This window comes from Rhipicephalus microplus, chromosome 2, assembly GCF_043290135.1.
Source record: "Rhipicephalus microplus isolate Deutch F79 chromosome 2, USDA_Rmic, whole genome shotgun sequence".
NCBI classification, from domain to species: domain Eukaryota; kingdom Metazoa; phylum Arthropoda; class Arachnida; order Ixodida; family Ixodidae; genus Rhipicephalus; species Rhipicephalus microplus.
This window is the reverse complement of record NC_134701.1, coordinates 133,701,287-133,714,455: the sequence shown is the minus strand read 5'-3', so window position 1 is coordinate 133,714,455 and position 13,169 is coordinate 133,701,287. Positions and strand designations below refer to the sequence as shown.

General features: G+C 47.1%; 7 non-coding genes across 7 annotated transcripts; all 7 read left to right on the top strand.

The window, feature by feature from the left end:
• The first annotated feature begins 491 nt into the window (after positions 1-491).
• TRNAL-UAA (transfer RNA leucine (anticodon UAA)) lies at positions 492-610 on the top strand. Its single transcript has 2 exons — positions 492-529; positions 565-610. It is a non-coding gene; the product is annotated as a tRNA-Leu (tRNA).
• A 428-nt stretch (positions 611-1,038) lies between these two features.
• On the top strand, positions 1,039-1,157 carry TRNAL-CAA (transfer RNA leucine (anticodon CAA)). The gene is made up of 2 exons: positions 1,039-1,076; positions 1,112-1,157. It is a non-coding gene; the product is annotated as a tRNA-Leu (tRNA).
• Positions 1,158-1,587: 430 nt separating this feature from the next.
• On the top strand, positions 1,588-1,706 carry TRNAL-UAA (transfer RNA leucine (anticodon UAA)). The gene is made up of 2 exons: positions 1,588-1,625; positions 1,661-1,706. It is a non-coding gene; the product is annotated as a tRNA-Leu (tRNA).
• A 1,337-nt stretch (positions 1,707-3,043) lies between these two features.
• TRNAL-CAA (transfer RNA leucine (anticodon CAA)) lies at positions 3,044-3,162 on the top strand. Its single transcript has 2 exons — positions 3,044-3,081; positions 3,117-3,162. It is a non-coding gene; the product is annotated as a tRNA-Leu (tRNA).
• A 983-nt stretch (positions 3,163-4,145) lies between these two features.
• On the top strand, positions 4,146-4,264 carry TRNAL-UAA (transfer RNA leucine (anticodon UAA)). Its single transcript has 2 exons — positions 4,146-4,183; positions 4,219-4,264. It is a non-coding gene; the product is annotated as a tRNA-Leu (tRNA).
• Positions 4,265-4,692: 428 nt separating this feature from the next.
• On the top strand, positions 4,693-4,811 carry TRNAL-CAA (transfer RNA leucine (anticodon CAA)). The gene is made up of 2 exons: positions 4,693-4,730; positions 4,766-4,811. It is a non-coding gene; the product is annotated as a tRNA-Leu (tRNA).
• Positions 4,812-11,332: 6,521 nt separating this feature from the next.
• On the top strand, positions 11,333-11,451 carry TRNAL-UAA (transfer RNA leucine (anticodon UAA)). The gene is made up of 2 exons: positions 11,333-11,370; positions 11,406-11,451. It is a non-coding gene; the product is annotated as a tRNA-Leu (tRNA).
• Positions 11,452-13,169: the final 1,718 nt, after the last annotated feature.

Sequence of the window (13,169 nt, the reverse complement as noted above, 5' to 3'; positions counted from 1 at the left end):
CGAGTTGAACGAGGCTTCTGGTCCACGTATGTGTGCGTGGGTTCGAATCCCACTTCTGACAATTTTTTTTTACTTTACTACCAGAAGAAAGTCAGTGTCTCCTTTTGTTTGGCTGAAATATCGTGTCAGAATGGCCGAGTTGTCCAAGGTCCCAGACATAAGGGAAACCTTGCCCAGTGATACGAGTTGAACGAGGCTTCTGGTCTACCTATGTGGGCGTGGGTTCAAATCCCACTTCTGAGAAGCTTTTTTTTTACTTTACTACCAGCACAAAGTCAGTGTCTCCTTTTGCTGGGGCTCAAATATCCTGTCAGAATGGCCGAGTGGTCTAAGGCGCCAGACGGAAGGGAAACCTTGCTCGGTGATGCGAGTTGAACGAGGTTTGTGGTCGACGTATGTGGGCGTGGGTTCGAATCCTATTCTGACAAACTTTTTTTTACTTTACTACCAGAACAAAGTCAGTGTCTCCTTTTGCTGGGCTGAAATATTGTGTCAGAATGGCCGAGTGGTTGAAGGCGCCAGACTTAAGGGAAACCTTGCCCCGTGATACGAGTGTAACGAGGCTTCTGGTCCACGTATGTGTGCGTGGGTTCGAATCCCACTTCTGACAAACTTTTTTTACTTTACTGCAAGCACGAAGTCAGTCTCTTCTTTTGCTGGGGCTGATATATCGTGTCAGAATGGCCGAGTGGTCTAAGGCGCCAGACTCAAGGGAAACCTTGCTCGGTGATGCGAGTTGAACGAGGTTTGTGGTCGACGTATGTGGGCGTGGGTTCGAATCCTATTCTGACAAACTTTTTTTTACTTTACTACCAGAACAAAGTCAGTGTCTCCTTCTGCTGGGGCTGATATATCGTATCAGAATGGCCGAGTGGTCTAAGGCGCCAGACTAAAGGGAAACCTTGCGCGGTGATGCAAGTTGAACGAGGCTTCTGGTCCACGTATGTGTGCGTGGGTTCGAATCTCACTTCCGTGAATTTTTTTACTTTACTTCCAGCACAAAGTCAGTGTCTCCTTTTGCTGGGGCTGAAATATTGTGTCAGAATGGCCGAGTGGTCTAAGGCTCCAGACTCAAGGGAAACCTTGCCCAGTGATACGGGTTGAACGAGGCTTCTGGTTTACGTATGTGGGCGTGGGTTCAAATCCCACTTCTGAGAAGCTCTTTTTTTACTTTACTACCAGCACAAAGTCAGTGTCTCCTTTTGCTGGGGCTGAAATATCGTGTCAGAATGGCCGAGTGGTCTAAGGCTCCAGACTCAAGGGAAACCTTGCCCAGTGATACGGGCTGAACAAGGCTTCTGGTCCACGTATGTAGGCGTGGGTTCGAACCCTATTCTCACAAACTTTTTTCTACTTTACTACCAGAAAAAGTCAGTGTCTCCTTTTGCTGGGCTGAAATGTTGTGTCAGAATGGCCGAGTGGTCAAAGGCGCCCGACCTAAGGGAAACCGTGCCCAGTGATACGAGTGTAACGAGGCTTCTGGTCCAAGTATGTGTGCCTGGGTTCGATTCTCACTTCCGTCAATTTTTTTTTACTTTACTGCCAGCACAGAGTCAGCGTCTTCTTTTACTGGGGCTGACATATTGTATCAGAATGGCCGCGTGGTCTAAGGCGCTAGACTTAAGGGAAACATTGCCCGGTGATACGGGTTAAACGAGCCTTCTGGTCCACGTATGTGGGCGTGGGTTCGAATCCCACTTCTGACAATTTTTTTTACTTTACTACCAGAAGAAAGTCAGTGTCTCCTTTTGCTGGGCTGAAATATCGTGTCAGAATGGCCGAGTTGTCCAAGGCACTAGACTCAAGGGAAACCTTGCCCAGTGATACGGGTTGAACGAGGCTTCTGGTCTACCTATGTGGGCGTGCGTTCAAATCCCACTTCTGAGAAGCTTTTTTTTACTTTACTACCAGCACAAAGTCAGTGTCTCCTTTTGCTGGGGCTGATATGTATCAGAGTGGCCAAGTGGTCCAAGGCGCCAGACTCAAGGGAAACCTTGCCCAGTGATACGGGTTGAACGAGGCTTCTGGTCCACGTATGTGGGCGTGGGTTCGAATCCCACTCCTGACAAACTTTTTTTACTTTACTACCAGCACAGAGTCAGCGTCTTCTTTTGCTGAGGCTGACATATCGTATCAGAATGGCCGAGTGGTCTAAGGCGCCAGACACAAGGTAAACCTTGCGCAATGATACGGGTTGAACGAGGCTTCTGGTCCACATATGAGGGCGTGGGTTCGAATCCCACTTTTGACAAACTTTTTTTATTTTACTACAAGAAGAAAGTCAGTGTCTCCTTTTGCTGGGCTGAAATATTGTGTCAGAATGGCCGAGTGGTCGAAGGCGCTAGACTCAATGGAAACCTTGCCCAGTGATACGGGTTGAACGAGGCTTCTGGTCTACGTATGTGGGCGTGGGTTCAAATCCCACTTCTGAGAAGCTCTTTTTTTACTTTACTACCAGCACAAAGTCAGTGTCTCTTTTTGCTGGGGCTGAAATATCGTGTCAGAATGGCCGAGTGGTCTAAGGCTCCAGACTCAGGGGAAACCTTGCCCAGTGATACGGGTTGAACGAGGCTTCTGGTCCACGTATGTGGGCGTGGGTTCGAATCCTATTCTCACAACTTTTTTTTTACTTTACTACCAGAACAAAGCCAGTGTCTCCTTTTGCTGGGCTGAAATATTGTGTCAGAATGACCGAGTGGTCTAAGGCGCCAGACTCAAGGTAAACCTTGCGCAGTGATACGGGTTGAATGAGGCTTCTGGTCCACGTATGACGGCGTGGGTTTGAATCCTACTTCTGACAAACTTTTTTATTTTACTACAAGAACAAAGTCAGTGTCTCCTTTTGCTGGGGCTGATATATCGTATCAGAATGGCCGAGTGGTCTAAGGCGCCAGACTGAAGGGAAACCTTGCGCGGTGATGCGAGTTGAACGAGGCTTCTGGTCCACGTATGTGTGCGTGGGTTCGAATCTCACTTCCGTAAATTTTTTTACTTTACTACCAGCACAAAGTCAGTGTCTCCTTTTGCTGGGCTGAAATATTGTGTCAGAATGGCCGAGTGGTCGAAGGCGCTAGACTCAAGGGAAACATTGCCCGGTGATACGGGTTAAACGAGGCTTCTGGTCCACGTATGTGGGCGTGGGTTCGAATCCAACTTCTGACAATCTTTTTTTTTTACTTTACTACCAGCATAAAGTCAGTGTTTTTTGCTGGGGCTGATATATCGTGACAGAATGGCCGAGTGGTCGAAGGCGCCAGACTTAAGGGAAACCTTGCTCAGTGATACGGGTTGAACGAGGCTTTTTGTCCAGGTGTGTGGGCGTGGGTTCAAATCCCACTTCAGACAAACTCTTCTTTTTTACTTTACACCGAGCATAAAGTCAGTTTTTTTCTTTTGCTGGGGCTGATATATGGTATCAGAATGGCGGAGTGGTCTAAGGCGCCAGACGCAAGGGAAACCTTGCCCAGTGATACGAGTTGAACGAGGCTTCTGGTCCACGTATGTGTGCGTGGGTTCGAATCCCACTTCTGTCAATTTTTTTTACTTTACTACCAGCACAGAGTCAGCGTCTTCTTTTACTGGGGCTGACATATTGTATCAGAATGGCCGCGTGGTCTAAGGCGCCAGATTCAAGGGAAACCTTGCCCAGTGATACGAGTTGAACGAGGCTTCTGGTCCACGTATGTGTGCGTGGGTTCGAATCCCACTTCTGACAATTTTTTTTTACTTTACTACCAGAAGAAAGTCAGTGTCTCCTTTTGTTTGGCTGAAATATCGTGTCAGAATGGCCGAGTTGTCCAAGGTCCCAGACATAAGGGAAACCTTGCCCAGTGATACGAGTTGAACGAGGCTTCTGGTCTACCTATGTGGGCGTGGGTTCAAATCCCACTTCTGAGAAGCTTTTTTTTTACTTTACTACCAGCACAAAGTCAGTGTCTCCTTTTGCTGGGGCTCAAATATCCTGTCAGAATGGCCGAGTGGTCTAAGGCGCCAGACGGAAGGGAAACCTTGCTCGGTGATGCGAGTTGAACGAGGTTTGTGGTCGACGTATGTGGGCGTGGGTTCGAATCCTATTCTGACAAACTTTTTTTTACTTTACTACCAGAACAAAGTCAGTGTCTCCTTTTGCTGGGCTGAAATATTGTGTCAGAATGGCCGAGTGGTTGAAGGCGCCAGACTTAAGGGAAACCTTGCCCCGTGATACGAGTGTAACGAGGCTTCTGGTCCACGTATGTGTGCGTGGGTTCGAATCCCACTTCTGACAAACTTTTTTTACTTTACTGCAAGCACGAAGTCAGTCTCTTCTTTTGCTGGGGCTGATATATCGTGTCAGAATGGCCGAGTGGTCTAAGGCGCCAGACTCAAGGGAAACCTTGCTCGGTGATGCGAGTTGAACGAGGTTTGTGGTCGACGTATGTGGGCGTGGGTTCGAATCCTATTCTGACAAACTTTTTTTTACTTTACTACCAGAACAAAGTCAGTGTCTCCTTCTGCTGGGGCTGATATATCGTATCAGAATGGCCGAGTGGTCTAAGGCGCCAGACTAAAGGGAAACCTTGCGCGGTGATGCAAGTTGAACGAGGCTTCTGGTCCACGTATGTGTGCGTGGGTTCGAATCTCACTTCCGTGAATTTTTTTACTTTACTTCCAGCACAAAGTCAGTGTCTCCTTTTGCTGGGGCTGAAATATTGTGTCAGAATGGCCGAGTGGTCTAAGGCTCCAGACTCAAGGGAAACCTTGCCCAGTGATACGGGTTGAACGAGGCTTCTGGTTTACGTATGTGGGCGTGGGTTCAAATCCCACTTCTGAGAAGCTCTTTTTTTACTTTACTACCAGCACAAAGTCAGTGTCTCTTTTTGCTGGGGCTGAAATATCGTGTCAGAATGGCCGAGTGGTCTAAGGCTCCAGACTCAAGGGAAACCTTGCCCAGTGATACGGGTTGAACGAGGCTTCTGGTCCACGTATGTGGGCGTGGGTTCGAATCCTATTCTCACAACTTTTTTTTACTTTACTACCAGAACAAAGCCAGTGTCTCCTTTTGCTGGGCTGAAATATTGTGTCAGAATGACCGAGTGGTCTAAGGCGCCAGACTCAAGGTAAACCTTGCGCAGTGATACGGGTTGAATGAGGCTTCTGGTCCACGTATGATGGCGTGGGTTTGAATCCTACTTCTGACAAACTTTCTTATTTTACTACAAGAACAAAGTCAGTGACTCCTTTTGCTGGGGCTGATATATCGTATCAGAATGGCCGAGTGGTCTAAGGCGCCCGACTGAAGGGAAACCTTGCGCGGTGATGCGAGTTGAACGAGGCTTCTGGTCCACGTATGTGTGCGTGGGTTCGAATCTCACTTCCCTCAATTTTTTTACTTTACTACCAGCACAAAGTCAGTGTCTCCTTTTGCTGGGCTGAAATATCGTGACAGAATGGCCGAGTGGTCGAAGGCGCCACACTTAAGGGAAACCTTGCTCAGTGATGCGGGTTGAACGAGGCTTTTGGTCCAGGTGGGTGGGCGTGGGTTCAAATCCCACTTCAGACAAACTCTTCTTTTTTACTTTACAACGAGCATAAAGTCAGTTTTTTTCTTTTGCTGGGGCTGATATATCGTATCAGAATGGCCGAGTGGTCTAAGGCGCCCGACTGAAGGGAAACCTTGCGCGGTGATGCGAGTTGAACGAGGCTTCTGGTCTACGTATGTGGGCGTGGGTTCGAATCCTATTCTCACAACTTTTTTTTACTTTACTACCAGAACAAAGCCAGTGTCTCCTTTTGCTGGGCTGAAATATTGTGTCAGAATGACCGAGTGGTCTAAGGCGCCAGACTCAAGGTAAACCTTGCGCAGTGATACGGGTTGAATGAGGCTTCTGGTCCACGTATGATGGCGTGGGTTTGAATCCTACTTCTGACAAACTTTCTTATTTTACTACAAGAACAAAGTCAGTGTCTCCTTTTGCTGGGGCTGATATATCGTATCAGAATGGCCGAGTGGTCTAAGGCGCCAGACGCAAGGGAAACCTTGCCCAGTGATACGAGTTGAACTAGGCTTCTGGTCCACGTATGTGTGCGTGGGTTCGAATCCCACTTCTGTCAATTTTTTTTTTTACTTTACTACCAGAAGAAAGTCATTGTCTCCTTTTGCTTGGCTGAAATATCGTGTCAGAATGGCCGAGTTGTCCAAGGCGCCAGACATAAGGGAAACCTTGCCCAGTGATACGAGTTGATCGAGGCTTCTGGTCTACCTATGTGGGCGTGGGTTCAAATCCCACTTCTGAGAAGCTTTTTTTTACTTTACTACCAGCACAAAGTCAGTGTCTACTTTTGCTGGGGCTCAAATATCGTGTCAGAATGGCCAAGCCATTCTGCTTCTGGTCACCGACGCGTGCGGACGCAGGATGGCAGGCTCCTCAAGAGCTGTTACAGCGGCCGACGCTGGCCGCGGTTTCTCGTGCACATCGCTTCCCAAGGACTACCGTTTAATTCTGCCACCACTGCCCACAGGAGAAGGACTCAGACGCACGTTGGTTCTGCACTGCGACATCGCAGCGCGTCCGTACGGGAATAATGACTTCCGAAAGCCGCTCAAGGAACTAGGCATCATTCAAGAGGTAAGCGGCATAGGAGCGTATCAGATGTCGCACGTCTGGCTTCTTAACATGAAGACAGATGAAGCCAAGAAGATAGTTCTGGACGCTGGCCTACTCTCCGTGAAAGACCGGCCCTGCGTCGTCGTCGACCCAGAAAGGCAAGAGGTGCGTCTCAAGTTGCATTGGGTAGCCTTTGACGTCAACGCAGAGACTGTACGGCGTGCTTTCCGGGAGTACGGTGAAGTGAAAGAAGTTATCAGCGACAAGTGGAGAGACGAAGACTTCGAAGGAGTTGAGTCAACCACAAGATTCGTTCGGCTACTACTTAAAGAAGGCGTTACTACGGATCGCATACCCCACCAGATGCGTCTCGGAAGCGGCATGGCACTGGTGGTCGTGCCAGGAAGAGCACCGCTGTGCCTGCGTTGCCGGAACACGGGACACATTCGTCGCGACTGCAGGGTGCCCAGGTGCGCTGGTTGTCGCGCTTTTGGGCATGAGCAGGCGGACTGTACTCGTTCCTATGCCAGTGCAGCAAGTCGAGCAACAAATGCCGACCACAGTGAATTGCTCATGGATGAAGAGGAAGCAGAGAGGGCCGCGGCGTCGAAGGCAGGAGAAGAGGCGTCTCATGCAGTGGCGACCAGCGAGGAAAAGACGGAGACACCTAAGCAAGACACAGGCACAGATGAAAATATGGTTGTGGGCACTCCAACGCAACGGCATTCGACTCAAATGGAAACCCAGCACAAGGCTGAACCAGTCATCGGGTCCGACGCTACTTCGGACATGGATACAGTTGAAGCTACGCCAGTAAAGCGACGCCTGAATGAGGGAGACGCGGCGTCCCAGCAGCGTCTGACCCAGGAAGATCAAGGGCAGTGGCGAGTGGCTGGCTCCAAAAAGTCTCGGGGTGCTGGCCGCCTGCGTTCGTCGTCGCTTTCACGCGGCGGCGACGGGACGACGCCTTGAGCGTCGGCCGGACAGTTGTTTAGGTGTTGGTTAGGTAAGCGTCTTTCGCTCGGCTTTCTCTCATCACGATGGCGACGATTAGATTGGCGACGCTAAATGTACGTGGGCTTTCTGCCAAACGGCGGCAAAACCAGCTTTACCGCCTGATTATAGAACAAGATCTGGACATCGTCGCTGTACAGGAAACTAAAGTAGAGAGTGAAGAGCACGCTGAGCGAATGGTGCAGCGTTTCACGAGAGTGTTTGATGTGTGCGTTTGTCACGCGGTGGGTGCGTCTGCAGGTTGCCTCTTGTTAATTCGGCAGAGCCTTAATGCGAAAGTGGAGTCTGTAACTACCTGCGAGGCGGGTCGTTTTATTATATGTGATTTATCCCTACCAAGAGAAAAATGGAGAGTAATCTGTGTGTACGCACCCACTGTGATTCAAGATCGAAAGGAGTTTTTTGAAAAACTTGATGTGTATTTAAAATGTGAACGTAAACTAATTTTGGCTGGGGATTTCAACTGCGTTTGTTCGAGTATAGATAAATCAAGTTCCAGGCCATACAGAGATTTAAGCACTGCCGTTCTAATTGATATGGTGGCGAAAGCTCAGCTAGAGGACGTGGGTGAATGTCTTTGCAGTGGAAAAGGGGTTATGTTTACCCACTTTCAGCGTTCAAGCCATGCTAGACTTGACAGAGTATATGTGTCTTCCGAAATCATTCCTTCGTGCCATGATTACAGAGTTACACCTGTTACGTTTAGTGATCATTGTTTGGTTTCATTCTCAATGGGTAAACATAAAAGGAATAACAAACATTTCTCTTGGGACCTCTGGAAATTTAATGTAAAGCTACTAAAGGATGAAGAGTTTAATCGGATTTTTCTAGAGGGCATAGAAGACTTAGCAAATAGAACACTTGAATCCTGGGGACATAAGTGGGAAATATTTAAACAGACCATTAAACTGAAAGCACTTGAGAGAGCCAGTATCCTGAGACATGCTGAAAAAGAACTTGAAGTGCGTTTGCGTGAAAACTTGCAACAGTTAGTAGCGGATGAATGTACTCAGGCTGGAACATTTTCAGAGGAGATAAACATAACTAAACAGAAGCTAGAGTTGATAGACCAAGAACGTTATCGTGGAGCATTGATTCGAGCTCGAGCAGAAAACTTGGTAGCGGGAGAAATGCCAACAAAACGAGCTCTTGGAGCTGAGAAGAGACATGCCTGTAAGAATGAAATAAGAGAAATAGAATATAAAGGAACAAGGTGCCATACGAAAGAAGCAATAGCCGGTGCTTTTTTCGAATATTACAAAGAGGTATTCACACCAACCAGTGTACACGCAGAACGTTTTAATAGCGATTTCATTTCATTAATGCCAAGACTTGATGACGAAAGAAAGAAAATTTTAGAATTGCCTATAACAGAGCGAGAAGTTGAAAAAGCAATTGATAAGTTAAACAATGGTAAGTCTCCAGGACCAGATGGCCTTAGTGCTGCAGTGTACAAGGAATTCAAACACGTAGTTTCACCTATTTTGAGGGAGGTATTTAACGAGGCTTTTAAGTGTAAACAACTTCCACCATCGTTTTTGTCAGCCCACACGGTCTTAATACCTAAAACAGAAGATCCCGCGAAGTTAAGAAGTGTTACTGCATATAGACCAATTAGCCTAACTAATGTTGACTATAAAATATTGATGAAAATATTGGCCAGAAGACTCCAGACAGTTATGACAAAACTGATTGGGCCCCACCAAACTTGTAGCATAAAGGGAAGGAAAATAATGACCAACATAAACATAGCACGATCAATCCTAGAAAGTTGTGACGTTATGCATCTCAATGTTGCCATGCTTCAAATTGACCTCGAAAAGGCATTTGATAGCGTGCCGCACGACGTGCTCCTTTCATTACTTGAGCACATTAACGTAGGGAGTTTGATTAGCGAAGGAGTGCGCATGGCTTACACTGGATGCACGACGAGATTGGTATTAAATAAAACTGCGGGTGAGCGTATACCTGTGCTGCGGTCAGTGAGACAGGGGTGTCCACTATCGCCCCTGCTTTTTGCTATTTTCATTGAACCTTTCTGCTTAAGTGTAATTAATAACCCTGCAATAAGCGGCTTTAAACTGCATGAAGCTGAGGTTAGCCTCCTCGCATACGCAGACGACATTGCAGTTTTCTGTACAAATTATGAGAGTATAATGCATGCTGTAAATGCCGTGAAAACTTTTTGCCAGGCGAGTGGTAGTGCCGTGAACTGGGATAAGTGCCTTGGCTTCTGGCATGGGGAATGGGACGTCACGCCAAGAGTATTTCTAAACATTAAATGGCAGGAAACACCAGTGAAGTATTTAGGAGTGCCGCTGGATATCTATCATGACAGTGAACCGTATTGGAAAAAAGAAACACAGGCATTGCGCAATGATGTAGAAAAATGGAAAGGTTGGGGTATTTCGATATTCGCACGGGCCACAACATGCAACTTGTTTCTGGTGAGCAAGCTGTGGTACGTAATGCAGGTTTTGCACTGCAGTAGAATAAGTGTACAGAAAATACACAGAGTATTTGCAATTTTCATATAGAGCTCTGTATGGGAAAGATCAAGCCGCACAAACCTTTTCAGAAAAGTTAGAGATGGTGGACTCGGATTAGTTCATTTGTACATAAGACAACTTGTCAATCGTTTCCTTTTTCTGCGTGATGTGGATGACCCCTTTTTGAGAACTGTTATACAACTAAGGTTATCTAGAGTGCTGCCGGGATTTCTCGTATCATCATCAAATATGCAAGGACCAATACAAGGGTATTTAAAAGAAGTTGTTTCGTCTTTCCGCTTTTTGTCAGTAAGATTTTCGTTAGAGTATCTGGCTGAAGTACCACGTAAAAAATTGTATAGAGACCTTGTCGATGTTTTACTGCCTGTTCCATTGTACCGTCAGCTATATTGTGCAGGCCCAGGACAGGATGTTATGAAACGTGTTAAAAGAATGCTTGTAGCGCCAGGGGTCAAAACTTTTTTCTTTAAATTACATACTGGTACCTTACCAGTTAAAACGTGGTTGCAGGATAAGGGAATATTCGTGCCATGGAGCACAAATTGCCACTTGTGTAATAAACCGGAAACAACTGAACACGTGTTTATAGATTGCTGGAGCGGGGTCTTTTTCTGGGATATACTGCAAAGAACCTTGAAAAAAGAATTACCGTTAAGTCCACATGGCATCCGTTTTCTTTCGGTTAAAAACGAGGCAGGTGTACCTTATGATCTTATCATGCTTCTGGGCCTGCACAGTATATGGAAAACCCGATGTGCCTTTGAAAACGCGGATGTTGAAGTGCTAGCTGTGCGCCAATATTTTTGCAAATCTGTGTGCCATTTTCTTGAAATGCTGAAAAGCCAAGAGGATGTGCCAGACTGGATTGGGTGCATTGAGCGATTGTTACGAATGCCCAAGTATTGATTAATAGTCAGCCCAGAGCTGACGGTACCTCAATGAATTCTGTGGGTGTATTTTGTGACGCACTTGAATATGGACCAATATGTAAATATGTAAAATGTGAACAGTCATGATTTGCAAGGCAATAAAGAAAAAAAAAGTCAGAATGGCCGAGTGGTCTAAGGCGCCAGACGGAAGGGAAACCTTGCTCGGTGATGCGAGTTGAGCGAGGTTTGTGGTCGACGTATGTGGGCGTGGGTTCGAATCCTATTCTGACAAACTTTTTTTTACTTTACTACCAAAACAAAGTCAGTGTCTCCTTTTGCTGGGCTGAAATATTCTGTCAGAATGGCCGAGTGGTTGAAGGCGCCAGACTTAAGGGAAACCTTGCCCAGTGATACGAGTGTAACGAGGCTTCTGGTCCACGTATGTGTGCGTGGGTTCGAATCCCACTTCTGACAAACTTTTTTTACTTTACTGCAAGCACGAAGTCAGTCTCTTCTTTTGCTGGGGCTGATATATTGTGTCAGAATGGCCGAGTGGTCTAAGGCGCCTGACTCAAGGGAAACCTTGCTCGGTGATGCGAGTTGAACGAGGTTTGTGGTCGACGTATGTGGGCGTGGGTTCGAATCCTATTCTGACAAACTTTTTTTTACTTTACTACCAGAACAAAGTCAGTGTCTCCTTTTGCTGGGGCTGATATATCGTATCAGAAAAGCCGAGTGGTCTGAGGCGCCAGACTGAAGGGAAACCTTGCGCGGTGATGCAAGCTGAACGAGGCTTCTGGTCCACGTATGTGTGCGTGGGTTCGAATCTCACTTCCGTGAATTTTTTTACTTTACTACCAGCACAAAGTCAGTGTCTCCTTTTGCTGGGGCTGAAATATCGTGTCAGAATGGCCGAGTGGTCTAAGGCTCCAGACTCAAGGGAAACCTTGCCCAGTGATACGGGTTGAACGAGGCTTCTGGTCCACGTATGTGGGCGTGCGTTTGAACCCTATTCTCACAAACTTTTTTCTACTTTACTACCAGAAAAAGTCAGTGTCTCCTTTTGCTGGGCTGAATTATTGTGTCAGAATGGCCGAGTGGTCAAAGGCGCCCGACTTAAGGGAAACCGTGCCCAGTGATACGAGTGTAACGAGGCTTCTGGTCCAAGTATGTGTGCGTGGGTTTGATTCTCACTTCCGTCAATTTTTTTTACTTTACGGCCAGCACAGAGTCAGCGTCTTCTTTTACTCGGGCTGACATATTTTATCAGAATGGCCGCGTGGTCTAAGGCGCTAGATTCAAGGGAAACCTTTCCCAGTGATACGAGTTGAACGAGGCTTCTGGTCCACGTATGTGTGCGTGGGTTCGAATCCCACTTCCGACAATTTTTTTTACTTTACTACCAGAAGAAAGTCAGTGTCCCCTTTTGCTGGGCTGAAATATCGTGTCAGAATGGCCGAGTTGTCCAAGGCGCCAGATATAAGGGAAACCTTGCCCAGGGATACGGGTTGAAAGAGGCTTCTGGTCTACCTATGTGGGCGTGGGTTCAAATCCCACTTCTGACAAACTTTTTTTACTTTACTACCAACACAGAGTCAGCGTCTTCTTTTGCTGAGGCTGACATATCGTATCAGAATGGCCGAGTGGTCTAAGGCGCCAGACACAAGGTAAACCTTGCGCAGTGATACGGGTTGAACGAGGCTTCTGGCCCACTGATGAGGGCGTGTGTTCGAAGCCTACTTTTGACAAACTTTTTTTATTTTATTACAAGAAGAAAGTCAGTGTCTCCTTTCGCTGGGCTGAAATATTGTGTCAGAATGGCCGAGTGGTCGAAGGCGCTAGACTCAATGGAAACCTTGCCCAGTGATACGGGTTGAACGAGGCTTCTGGTCCACGTATGTGGGCGTGGGTTTGAACCCTATTCTCACAAACTTTTTTCTACTTTACTACCAGAAAAAGTCAGTGTCTCCTTTTGCTGGGCTGAATTATTGTGTCAGAATGGCCGAGTGGTCAAAGGCGCCCGACTTAAGGGAAACCGTGCCCAGTGATACGAGTGTAACGAGGCTTCTGGTCCAAGTATGTGTGCGTGGGTTCGATTCTCACTTCCGTCAATTTTTTTTTACTTTACTGCCAGCACAGAGTCAGCGTCTTCTTTTACTCGGGCTGACATATTTTATCAGAATGGCCGCGTG